Below are 13,789 nucleotides of genomic sequence, written 5' to 3' on the forward strand. Positions count from 1 at the left end.
GGCCACCATATAAGTGTCCAGCTTCCGTAGACTGAGGCACTTCCCTGATTGCCTGTTTCCCCCTATCAAACGGTAAGTTCTTTGAGTTATTATTATCATATATAATAGTCATGGGATTTTTGTTGCCACAGGCATCACTGCTATATTTTTCAACAATTTACCACAATCAGATGCCAGTCCTAACACAGGAATACTAAGTTTTATTACACTTTGCTTTATTGCCCTTCACAGATCCTGTTTTGTTTTTGTTTCTGTTTTGTTTTTTTACAAATTGAAGTTTTGTAGCAGCCCTGGCTCAAGCAAATCCATTGACGCCATTTTCCCCACATTTGCTCACTTTTTCTCTGTGTCACATTTTAGTAATTCCCTTAATATCTCAAACTTTTATATTACTATTGTATTTGTTCTGGTTATCAGTGATTATTACCTCAAATGACAGCATTTTCAAGCAAAAAAGTATTTTTTAATTAAGGCACGTACAGTGTTTTGTGTGTGATATTTGCTTTACTGCAGTGGTCTGGAAACACACTTGTAACACCTCTGAGGTAGTCGGCCCCAGTTGCTCTGCTGATGTCCTGGTCCCTCTTAATACTGATCTTTTCTGTGCAAAGATGATAGCCTTGCAAAGACTTGAAAATGCTAATCATTTCTCCCCTTCTCTCATAAGCTAGACCCTCCCCCTTGTTAAGCATTGGTCAGTTCTTTTACTGCTTCTCCTATAGGAACGGTTACAAGTTTCTTCACAATTCTGGCCACTGAGTCCAGTTTCGATCATGAGACATTATGCACTTAGACAAATTTAGGTTCAATTTTTAGCTACTCCACTTGGCAGATGTATGAGATTCTTAAAAAATGCATGGTCTTTGTTAATCTCACTTTTTTCTTTTACTTAACTGGTAAGAGCCATTTATCTCCTATCTTGCTTGTAAAATCAACCCCATGAAATGATGGTGACATATGCATGAGAATGCATGTATGACCTATAACATAGCATTCAGTGTATTTAGCCCTGGCATCTTTATTCCCAGAATCTCACCAATTTTGAAGAATCTATTCTGAAGCACAGCATCCTTTGGGTCTATCTTGTGACCATTTGGTTAAATAAGAAAAAATGGAGGGCAATAACAGGGGAGGTGATTTGCCCTTCTGTTTCTGACCACTTGTAGAGAATTGAGTTCCAGTTCTTCCTCATATTTTACCAAGTTGCAGGTTGACTTTTCTTCTTCCAGTCCTGCTCCCCTCACTCCTTTGCAGGTGTTCCTAAGAGCACTCCCCAGTAACCACCTGCATGCAAATCTTGAATGAGAGTCTGCTTTTCAGAGCACTCAAACTAGGACACTCAGAAATAACATGGGATTTGTGGGAGGAAGGTGAACTGAGGTCTTCCAGCTATGTCAGAAGGAACAATGAGCTAGCCAATTTCAGGTAATAATAGCAACGTGCCCTCACTTCATACTCTCTTGACGTGGAGAAGTCTGGAGAAAATAGGTGTTAAGTAGCCTCTATGTCACCTGGATTTAACTCAGTTTCTATTTGGACAAAGAACTCTTGTCCTCTCTTTAAGGATGTTCAAATTCATAAAGTTGGGGCAAGGGAGAAGAGATAAGAATGGAGTGAGCACTATTTGGAACATATTAGACTCATCCTATTTTCCTCTCTGGGTTTCATTTCCTTACCAATACACTGGATCAATTGAATCAGATAATTTCTGAAGCATTGTGTGGCACTGTCCTCCAGTGTTCTGTTTCTTTTCCAGAACTTCATCAATTCTTCTTCTATCCCTTAAATGGGATTTTGAGCCCTTTTGTGCAATTAACAAATAGTTATAGTACAACTACCATGTTAATGGTAATTGTTAGTCCTTTTGTTGGGTTTTGAAGCTGTAAGACTGAGCTTATTGAAAAAAGCCTAGAATTTCATGAAGATTACAATCTAGGTGGCCAGACATAAAATTAAATGAACAATTTGGAAGGGTGGTGAATAATAGAGATTGTCCAGGATGGTATGGAAACACAGTAGAGAGGACTCAGGAATATAAAGTAGTGAGGTAAGGGTTCTCATAGGCAATAGCTTTTAAACTGAGGCTTGGAAAATGAGCCACACCAACAGATAATGAAAGAGGTTCCAGACAGATAAAACGGGGACAAAACATTAGAGGTGTCAGTATACCTGACTAGTTTGAGCAACCTAAAAAAGGCCAGCTTGCAAAAGGGTTCTAGTTCTGGTGGAAATTATAAAAATAAACAATGTACATCTGAAAGAAGGGTCATCTTATATATTGTAACCTAACTTAGCCTGTGGCCTCATTTCATTTTTTTTTAATGTTTTTTATTTATTTCTGAGAGAGAGAGAGAGGCACCATGAGCAGGGGAGGTCAGAGAGAGGGAGACACAGAATCTGAAGCAGGCTCCAGGCTCTGAGCTAGCTGTCAGCATAGAGCCAGACGCGTGGCTCGAACCCACAAACTGTGGGATCATGACCTGAGCCGAAGTCAGATGCTTAACCTATTGAGCCACCCAGGTGCCCCTGGCCTCATTTCAATATGTGGACCAGCACACCTGCATCACCTAGAGGCTTCTGAGAAAGACAAATTCTCAGACCCTACCCCAGACCCACTAAATCAGAATCTTATTGGTTGGAGGTCCAGGAATCTGTTTCAGTAAGCCTCTTGGGTGATTTTTATACACACTGGACAATGAGAATCACTGTTGTAAATCATTTCAAAAGTCAAAACTACCCTTCTGATATATCTGATTCAAATCTTGGCATTTGAGGTTATATTTACAAAGACATAGAAAATCAAGCATCCATTCCTGACTATTTGGCATTCAGAAGCTTGCCTCACATCCAGAACTCCAAATCCTCCTGTAAAGTCCCTAAAATTTGCGAACAAAACATGAGCTCACCAGACTCTAAAATATAGCTCTCAAGAGAGCATGATGTTTATAGGATTTGGGAATATCAATTATATGACAAAGACACTTTCCTCTCTGCAACCAGCCAACAATAGCCCTGTTTCTCCATAAATGTCATGAGTGGGGCAGGTCAGATATGATTTGGTTGGTGCTGCCATGTGAAATACCTTTTATGTGTCAGTTTTTAAACAAATGGAATAATTTAGCATCACCCTGATATCTTACATTAGCATGCTGAAACCCAGGCCACGATAAGAAAAACTGCCCTTCATTGCTAAGAGTCACGTTAGCACCTCTTTAGGGCAGTAAAGGAAAAGATAAATGATAATGGGAGAAAAAAACAATTTCCATAGTGCTTTCAGCCGTGACTAAAGCCCAGTGTATGAGGCAGAAGCTTTTATTGAGAGATCATAACAGATAATGCATCATAAACCCAACAAGCATCAAAAAGGACAAATAGCATGTAAGGAAGAAAGCCTTTCCTTGATAAGAGACTCTGAGTATAACTGGAAAATCCTCAAGGTAAAGGGCAAATCATCAAGCAATAATTTGGTGCATGGAATCCATAACATACAGCCAAACTTGCCTCAAACATTATTGTTTGACTAAGGACTGGATTAATTCTTCCATTGTGCTCTTCTCGGTTCATCTGACAATTAAGTGTTTACAGGGGAAAAAAGGTTCTATGACTTCTGACAAGACTGGAAAAGTGGAATTGTGAAGTAAAGGGGTTTGGATAAGGATGTATTCCCAAGGAAGATCGAGTGAATTGGGTCCTTTACAGCTCCCATCCCTGAACTCAGCTCCAGACTTTCTTAGGAAAACTAAACCCAGTAAGATGTTCTGAACAACTAAAATGTCTCTTACATCAAAACCTACTTTCCCCCAGCCACATATGGCACAATATAATGCCATCTAATTGCTTTCAGAGTAGACTTTCTTGCTATATAATAACTACGTCTGGGGGTGCTTTAAGTGTGAATTGTTTGGCCTGGTAGAGTAGAGAGAACAACCAGAGTGCTTACCAGGGTCATCTGGAGCTTCCTACCAGTACTCTACTAACTGCCTATATGAGCTTAGTAAACTCTTTTCTCTCATTGGTCTTTGTTCTATTGATCTGTATAATAAGGTGGTAGAAGTGATCTCTAAGGTCCTTTCAGCTCTCAAATTTAAAGATCTTCGTCAATTTTGAAATCAACCTATTTTTGGTTTTACCATTTTTATACCTAATTTCACTGTCTCCTATAAGGCATGGGAAGCTAAGTGTTATAAATGTAGTGTGATGGATGTTTAAATTTTCCATTAATAAGACTATTCATCAAATACAGGTTGTATTAATATAGCAACTAAAATAGAACAAATGCTAATTTTAATACCTTATAATAAAGAATGTTGATGGGCTAATGGAGAGGAAGGTACATGAATATGAAAACTCTAATGTGAGATAGAACGGCCGTGTTGTGATGAGTGTGGCATAGATAAAAGGAAAGGGCTGGGGAGTTCAGAAGGAGAGTTGCTTTCACATGGTGGGAATCAGAGGTGATTGATGGAAGGGGTGGCGTTTTAATTGATGCTTGAAGGATCAAGTGTTGTTTTTCACATTGGAGACATCCCTGAGTTATGACTGGTACATAGAGTGAGATGAATATGAGAAGGGCATAAAACTGGAAATGAAGGTTAAATCTGAATCATGAAAGTGAACCAGGGCTAGGTGTAGGAGTCTGGAATGTTTTAAAATTAGTAGCGGTGAACCCTGGCTGTAACCAGAATCACCTAAGAGAATATTTAAATAATATCTGTGCTGCAGACCCTTCCTCAGAAATGTATTTTAAAATTTTGTAGTGTTTATTTATTTTTGAGAGAGAGACTGACAGACTGAGCATAAGTGGGGAAGAGGCAGAGAGAGGGAGACACAGAATCTAAAGTAGGCTCCAGGCACTCAGCTGTCATCACAGAGCTCGATGCAGGGCTCAGATTCACAAACTGCGAGATCATGACCTGAGTTGAAGTTGGACACTCAAGCAACTGAGCTACCCAGGCATTCCTAGAAATTTATTTAATGATCAGCATTTGAGCCTGTACATCAGTATTTTTGTTTTCAGCTCCACAGTTAAGTGTCTCGTGTAGCTACAGGTGAGAATCAATCATTTAGGTTATGTGGGCCATGGAAGTTGGGAGGCAGGTGAAGGATAGGACTCATAATAGTTCTATACAATGAGTTGTAGAGAGATGTACCCTCTTGGCAATTGATATATTAACCTCTTTGGAGAGAGAAATTGTTTTTTTTTTAAAGATGTTTTTTAGGGTGGCTTAGTCAGTTGGGCCTCTGACTTCAGCTCAGGTCATGATGTCACAGTTTGTGAGTTTGAGCCCCGCATCAGGCTCTGTGCTGACAGCTTGGAACCTGGAGCCTGATTTGGATTCTGTGTCTCCCTCTCTCTCTCTGCCCCTTCTCCACTCATGCTATCTCTCTCTCTCTCTCTCTCTCTCTCTCTCTCAAAAATGAATAAACATTAAAAAAAATTAAAAGATGTTTTTTATAGCAGAAGTCAGCCCTGATTCCTGGCCAGGTATTAGAAGGAAGGAAGGGTCTACTCTGCATAACTAAAGTGAGAAGAAGACCAGAGCAAAGACTAGCACTGTGGAGGCAGAGTCAGTATCAAGAGATACAAGTCACCTAGACAGACTGAAGGTGAGGATGAGTTCCTCAGGAGAAGTAATCCATCTAATGTTCTTTTAAGTGCAATGCTGTTGCTATACTCTAACACTCTCAGAAACTCATAAACCTCCAAGAAAATAACTGAGAGATGAAACAGGCTGACCATGGTAGGATTTCTTGTGGAAGGTCATAGAAGACTGGATAGCTGTGTTGAGAGATTCTTATGGTGCTAAAGAGCTGCCATAAACAACTAGCACAGTGTACTCTATGTTGGAAAACTGTAGAACAGTGACTGGTATGTCTTAGAGAAAGTTCTCAAACATGGCTGAGCCACAGAATCAGTAAAGCCACTAATTATAAATGCAGAGGCCTAAGTTCAAAGTCAAACTTCATGTTAACCTCAGTTTTTGATGGTGTGGTTCAGGACTCTCTACTTTTCACTAGTTCTGCAAGTTACAATGTGTGCTAGGGGCCCTGAGTTTGAGTAAGATTTATATGGAGGATGTATAAGAAAGTGGGGGAGCTCTGGAGGCAGGGACGTAGAGAGGTGATTAGAATTGAGAAGTTCTCATAATAGTTTAAGAGAGAGGGGGAAAAAGATGCCTTGAATCTAGGTAATCATAGCAGGTTTGTACAGAAAGGAGAAGATGGCTGAAAGAACTGAGGGTCGTACAAAACAAACACCGCCATGTGCCTGGGCCTGGCCAAAGACATAACAAACATCTGATTTTTTTTTTCTCTTTTCTATTTCTGTTGTCCCCTGAGACAGATAGCTTTAGGCCTCATGGAATTATGAATCAGAGCGTTCTGACATATGCAGCTAATAGAACATGCATTAGCTTTAAAATTAGGAGCTCTGTTCTGAGTGCCCATGATTTCATTCTTTATTCCAAGAATATTACCCTCTCCTAATATAGAAGAGATGTGAAATTTTCATACAAATTTCACTGATTCTCTTACAATGAATCTACTACACATTTAGTATTTTCTCTGCCAATTTTATCCTCTCTACTCAGAAGATTACAGAAATCGTTCCCTACCAGCGTGATTTCTATATTACTGATACTATTAACGGTAATGTCTTTAAATGAGGAGTTCTCGTTTTAGGGCATATATGCTGTCTGATATTAAATAAAAGTGGTGTGTGTGTGTGTGTGTGTGTGTGTGTGTGTGTGTGTGTGTGTTAGAAGTCCCTTTCCCTCCAGGGAGAGAATTCATGAGATTTTCCAAGAAGGCCACAACCCGTACATTATGCAGTACCTCTGGGACCTAAGAAAGAGCATGCCGAACTCCAAGTACTGGCCCTGACTGTCTATGTGTGTGATTTTGGATGAGGCTATCACTCTAAGTCTTATTTTACTTCCACACAATATGGGGATGTGAGTTCAAATTATACGGCATATTTATTTTTTTCAAGTTTATTTATTTTGAGAGAGAGAGAGAGAGAAAGCATGAGCAGAGGAGGGGCAGATAGATGGAGACAAAGAATCCCAAGTAGGCTCTGCACTATCAGCACAGAGCCCAACCCAGGGCTCAATCTCTCAAACCTTGAGATCAAGACCTGAGCCAAAATTGAGTCAGATTCTTAACCAACTGAGCCACGCAAACATCTCTGCAGTGTATTTAAACATGCCCAATGGAGAGGTGCCTTGGTGGCTCAGTTGGTTAAGCATTCAACTTCAGATCAGGTCATGATCTCACAGTTCATGGGTTTGAGCCCTGCATTGATTGGGCTCTGTGCTGACAACTCAGAGCCTGGAGCCTGCTTCAGATTCTGTGTCTCTCTCTGCCCCTCCCCCATTCACACTATGTCTCTCAATAACAAATAAATGTTAAATAAATAAATAAATAAATAAACAAACAAACAAACATGCCCAGTGGAAAGCCATAGGGCACAGGGGATTCCTATACCCAGTAAGCAATCTGATGTGCGCAGGGACCGGGGCACCTTACCTGGATCCAACACACATTCCATTTGGGAGAAAATAAAACACAAGCAAAAGAAATTTATGCATATTCATGTTCTTTGTAGCTGAAGGACTGTGTCCACATGAATTAAAATAGAGTGCCTTCCAATTCATTCACCATGCAAATAAATGTAAGACCAGTGGCATTGGCCAAAAGGACTACTGTTATTTGAGTGCTTATGATGCAAGTGCCATGTTTCATTTAAGCTTTACAGTCCTACTAGGTGGATATACTTAGCTCCACTGCGTGAATGAGGAAGAAAACGTGAGACAGGGTGGGCAAATAAACCAAGGTCATGGTGTTCTAGCCAGGGTTAGCAATGTGGGGGAAAAAAGATGTTTGCATGAAAGCTGCTCTCGCTTATCTAAAAAGATAGTCAAAGGGAAGGGAGGTTGCTGTTTTCCCATGTGACTCCAGAGGGTAGCAGAATCACAATTGGGGTGCTTCATCATGAGGTTGCACATGCCCAGTCATTAGCAGTATTCAAGCAACCTGTGTAGAGCATTATAGATGAGACTCCTGATTTGGATGGAGGGGTTAGGGTTGCCAAGTCTAGAGATCTCTTCCCAAAGGTAGAGCCTGCATTTGCATGATAATATTGGTCTATTCTCTCAGTGATATCTGTAAAATCTTCAGGGGAGGAAGTGGACTCAGACATTGGCCCTTTTGACTGAAGACCCACAGTTTGTCTTAAACAAAACCATAGCCTTTTGTACTCCCTCCTGAGATAAATGATTGTTGCAATGTCAGCTGCTGATCTCAGATACAAATGATGCTAGTCAATGCTCTCAGAGCCATTGGGATCCTCATCTGAAAGGTGGTTCTGCTACTGACATTTTCACAGCTATGAAGAAACTGGCCCAGAGGCACCTGGGTGACTCAGTCTGTTGAGCGTCCCTCTTCATCTTAGATCATGATCTTATGGGTTCATTAGTTCAAGCCCCACATCAGGCTCCCTGCTGTTAGGATAGAGCCTGCTTCTGATCCTCTGTCCCTTCTCTCTCTGCCCCTCCCCCACCTGCACTCTCAAAAATAAATAAAACATTAAAAAAAGAAGAAACTGGCCCATCAGTTTGTTAACTTACAGATAGCAAAAGAATACTTTCATCAAAAGCTGACTGGGAGAATCAAATTAGATAATGTATAAATAATAGTCTGGCACATAGTAAGTTTTCAGTATATGTTAGTTAAACCCAGTTTGGTTCAGGTAGGCACAGAGCTGTGCCACCCAGATCCCTTTTAAGAAAAAGCATGCTATCCAGGTACTGGGAATGTAGTCAGCAGAGAGGCTCCAGCTGCCAGCAACTCAGGGTCTGCCTCAACTACAGAGAACTGCCTCACAAGCTCACACCCCGCTGGGAAAATCTGCTTCCAGAGACTAGGAAAAGGGTACAAAACCTAACATGGGACACTCTGACAAGTTGTTCTCAGGATTGGCTGAGCCTTGGTCAGACCTGTGTGGCTGTGCTTCTCCCTATATCAATCTCACACCTCTCTCTTCCTCTCACATACGTCGCACCCTAGTAAACATCTTGCATCTCAGTATCTGCTCCCCAAGAACTCATCTTCTAGCAATATTGCCCAAATCCCACAAGTCCATATGTAAATTGAAAAGATTCTCATTTCAGCTTCCTAGAGTGTGCTATAGGAACTCAGATGTTTCCCTTGCCTTCAGTTTACTGGTTCATAATGGAGAATCTTGGGCCAGACAACCTCTGAGAGTTTTCCAGTGCTGTCATTGCTTCTATTCATATTCTCATCACTCCCACTGGGAAACCTCTTCTGCATCTTACTGCCTTCCCTGCTTTCCCCCAGCATCCTGCATTCACAACAGACAACCCTCCCATCCATCCATCCATTGCATTGTCACTTAGCTTTAAGCCTGTCTGTCTTCCCTGCTTGATGGATGCCTTTGGATCAAAGACCCTGTCCATCACCTTAAAGTCTGCTATAGCACCTCCTGCCCAGTCTGGAGCCTTCAAGGTATTCCGTAAATGGGTGTTCAATAAATAAGACCATACAGCCACTCTCCGGGTAACTCTGAGCGACAAATACGTAATGAATGGCACTTCATAACCCTCTTTCCAATTGTCCTCCTCTTTTGCTTAACCATATCCCACTTAGTGAAAATCAGTTTGTTTTCAAATGAATTGCTGAAGGACATAAACATGTCCACTTAACTGGCCCAGTAATGAAGATATGGCACTGTATTTTAATCACCTGTCATAGTCAGGTGGTACAAAATAACAAAACATCATTCTTTCCCAACCAAGCATGTCTTTTTTTTTTTTAAATGAAGCTACAATTGCTTTGTATTAATGTATTTTTGTCTCCTTATAAGAAAACAAGATGAAGGGCACTTGGGTGGCTTAGTCAGTTAAGCATCCGACTTTGGCTCAGGTCATGATCAAGAGGTTCATGGGTTTGAGCCCCACATCAGCTTTGTACTGACAGCCTAGAGCCTGCATCAGATCTGTGTCTTCCTCTCTCTCTGCTTCTCCCCTGCTCATACTCTGTCTCTTTACCAAAATTAAATAAACATTTAAAGAATTAAAAAAAACAAACAAACAGGATGAGATCCATCAAATTAAAAGACAAAGGGCAATGGAGTAGCTAGACAGACCAAAAAGTGGTAGGAAAATTTAGGAAGAGAAGTGAAATTATATGTATTAGATGCCTGATATATGCCAGGCACTATTTTTTTTTTTTTTTTTGAGGATTGTTTATTTGTTTTGAGAGAGAGAGAGGGAGAGAATCCCAAGCAGGCTCCTCAGTGTCAACGCAGAGCTGTACACAGGGCTTGATCCCACGAACTGTGAGATCATGACCTGAGCCAAATTCAAGAGCTGGACACTTAACCGACTGAACCACCCAGGCATCCGATGCCAGGCACTATTCTAAGCCCTGAGCGTGTATTTAATTTAATAATTATATTTGAAAGACAAGAAATCTGGGGCACAGATTAGTTGGCGACTTGCCATGAATCCTACAAGAGAGATTACAGAGGTGGAAATAGAAACTCAGGTATTTTGTCTCCAATGTGCAGATCTGTCTCAACAGATAAATGGATATGCAGAACTGAGATGCATCCAGCATCAAGGATGGCCTGTGTAGATTGTCCAAAGGGTAAGAAAGGGGGGAGGGAGAAAGAGAGAGAGAATTACCAATAATAGTGTAATCAAATAATACTGCTTTCACCTATCTGTACAATCTAAAAAACAACAAAAAAGAAAAAGAACAAGTTGAACTCATAATAACAGAGAGTAGAATGGTGGCTATCAGAGGCTGAGAGGTAAGAGAAAAGGGGAGTTATTGAACAAAGGGCACAAACTTCCAGTCATAAGTTGAATCAATTCTGTGGACCAAATAATAGTTAATCGTTAATAATAATGTATACTTGAAACTCGTTAAGAGTGTATCTCAAATGTTCTCACCCCCAAAAATAAAATGGTAATTATGGGAAATGATGGATATGTTAATCAGCTTGATTGTGATAACCGTTTCACAAAGTATACATATATTAAAACATCACACCATACATCTAAAGTATATACAATTTTTATGTGTCAAAAATAAATTAGAATAAAAAAATACTGGGATGCCTGAGTGGCTAAGTCGTTTAAGTGTCTGACGTCGACTCAGGTCATGATCTCACAGTTCCGTGAGTTCAAGCACCACATTGGGCTTTGTGCTGACAGCTCAGAGCCTGGAGCCCGCTTCAGATTCTGTCTCCCTCTCTCTCTGCCCCTCCCCCACTTGCTCTCTCTCTCTCTCTCTCTCTCTCAAAAATAATAAATGAACACTAAAAAAAATACTTAATGAGTCAAAAGCATTGGCCTAAACAGGAGGACATGTATCACTGCAAAGCATATTTTCTATTTTTTACCCACAAAGAACTTCCAGTGTATATAGCTGGGTAATAAGATGTAAATGCATAAGAAGAGCATTAGCTACCCAGGGCCGTGAGGCCGAAATGTTACCATTCCCGCACATGTAAGAGCTTGTTTCAAATAGAGCAGTCAAGATTGACCAGAAGGAAGACCTCTCCTCGCTCCTAATTAATTTGGTGATGCATGTGCATAATGTCCTGTTTCCTCAGCCTTTCTCTGGTCTCTCCTTTCAGGGTTCCCCCATCTAATACATTCTCTACAGTTATCAGAGGGAGTCCCCTGAAAATACAGACCACAGTCTGAAACTCTGTAGCTTAGCAGTTCAGTGACTCCTCAGTCCCCTGAGGATAAAGGACCTTACTCTCACAACCATGATGTTTTTACATATCTACTTACTAATTGCATTACTACTAATTTGCCATGAGAGAAAAAGAAAAGGATATCCAAGTTTTCTGGAATCAGCCTGAGAGCCACACAGCATGCCCCATTTCAATAAGTTTTTGTGCACATTGCCCTGAAAATTGTCCGCATTTCTTCAGTTTACTTTCAAATGTGAATTGCCACGTAGACATAGAATTTGCCTATAACCATATCCAGCTGTGAACCACGAGTATTTTAAATAGAGAATACATAAGATATGGAAGAATCGTAGAAATAAGCCTCCCTAAAAACACTATTCGTTTCAAACAATGACTCTTAGCAGAAGAAAGCCTTCGAGTCAGAAAACCAGGACTCAAAATACAAGGCTGCTTTAAAGCTGGAAGCTGTTCTGGTGAAAAACCATAGAAAAGCCAACCCTATCTGTGAAGATTTTGCATATGGGTGTGTAATATAGACATAGAGGTCCGATTTCCTTTGCAGAGAAGGAATGTAGCATTGTGATGTTTCTGAAATCCTAAACCTGAACGGGGGTCGGGGGGAATCATTAGAGTCTGAACGCATATGCCAAGGTATGCTTTATGAATACTACAGCTGAAAGAATCACTTTCAAGGGCGTACACAGGTTTCCCTGCTGGCCACTCTGCATCCGGCCTTTCTTAAAGGGTCTCTCTTGGAAAATAAAGTCAGTGATTTTTTTTTCCAATGGACCCACAAAGCAAGAACAGATGTGACATAAGTAACCTCTACTTTGTGCATACCTTAGAGAAAAACGACACGGACCAGAGCAGGGGATCTGGCTCCATGCCAGAGACAAGGACAATTGGAGTTGAGGCCTCTAATGACATGGTTCACCTCCGCTCACTCCTTTGTGCTTGCGTGGAGCATGCAGGTGGGGGGAGAGGGCTGTGTCTACTCACTGGGAGCATAAATGAAGTATCTGCAAAAGGCTGCCATTTCCCTCTTCCCTGTCTCTTTTTCCCCTCATCCGAATCCCCATACAACTGTAGATGACCATCTCTTAATGCATGGAAGATGGAATAAAACAGATGCCCAGGGCCTGGGTGCCAGAGTCTGACAGCTGAGTTAGAATTTTCACACTTTAGAAAATTTCTTTAAAAAAAAATTACACTCCGCGCCTCCTTCTTTGTTATATGCACACAGATAGAATCCATCTACTTCACAACATTATTTTTAAGCTTTCAGGGGATAGTACATAAGGAGCATGATGCCCAACGCATAGCAAGTCTTTGATAAATATTTGTTACAATTACTAAGAATCACTTTCCATTGTGTTTTGTGTTTCTCTAGGTCCATTTCTTATTTCTTCCCCAACAGAAAGGAAGCCGTCGAGTGCAGAAAACATGTCAGATTCACCTTAATATTGTATGGTCTCAACTCCGTTTCAGTGGTGTGCTGGTAAACATTCAACAACTGGCTCTCCACAAGAGGAAGCTCAGATCTGTCACACTTGCCAATTTCTGTGGTGTGAATGCTCCCTCCATGGTCGTTTTCAAGCCATTAACATGACGTCAGCTGAGTCGCAAAATTCCTGAAAACTTAACGGTGGTCTCTCATGGGGCAACACAAGCCATCTTTGGTACACCACTGAATGCATGTACCAAAGAAATGTGAAAGAATAAACATGTGTATAAATGAGAAGAATTAATGATTCACACCAGGGATTCTCAATGGTAAGAGAGTTATAGCACCTTACCCTTTATTTATTTTCCCAGCTGGACTGGGGTATAACTGACAAATAAAAATTACATATAGTTAAGGTACAACATGATATTTTGATATACCTGTACATTATGAAATGATTATCACAATTGAGCTAATTAACATATGCATCATCTCACATAGTTAACATCTATTTATTTATTTATTTATTATTGATACGGTGAGAACACTTAAGATCTACTCTCATAGCAAATTTCAAATACACAATTTGGTATTATTAACAATAGTTACCATTC

General features: G+C 40.6%; 1 long non-coding RNA gene across 2 annotated transcripts in view; it reads left to right on the top strand.

Moving 5' to 3' along the window:
• Positions 1–13,497, top strand: part of LOC144236208 (uncharacterized) — a 75,505-nt gene extending 62,008 nt beyond the window's left edge. For both annotated transcript variants that reach the window (XR_013336443.1, XR_013336444.1), the window contains one exon: positions 13,122–13,497. This is a non-coding gene — a long non-coding RNA (uncharacterized LOC144236208). The remainder of the gene's footprint in view (positions 1–13,121) is intronic.
• Positions 13,498–13,789: the final 292 nt, after the last annotated feature.

Source organism: Crocuta crocuta, unplaced genomic scaffold (genome assembly GCF_008692635.1).
Source record: "Crocuta crocuta isolate KB4526 unplaced genomic scaffold, BGI_CrCroc_1.0 scaffold95, whole genome shotgun sequence".
Classification (NCBI taxonomy): domain Eukaryota; kingdom Metazoa; phylum Chordata; class Mammalia; order Carnivora; family Hyaenidae; genus Crocuta; species Crocuta crocuta.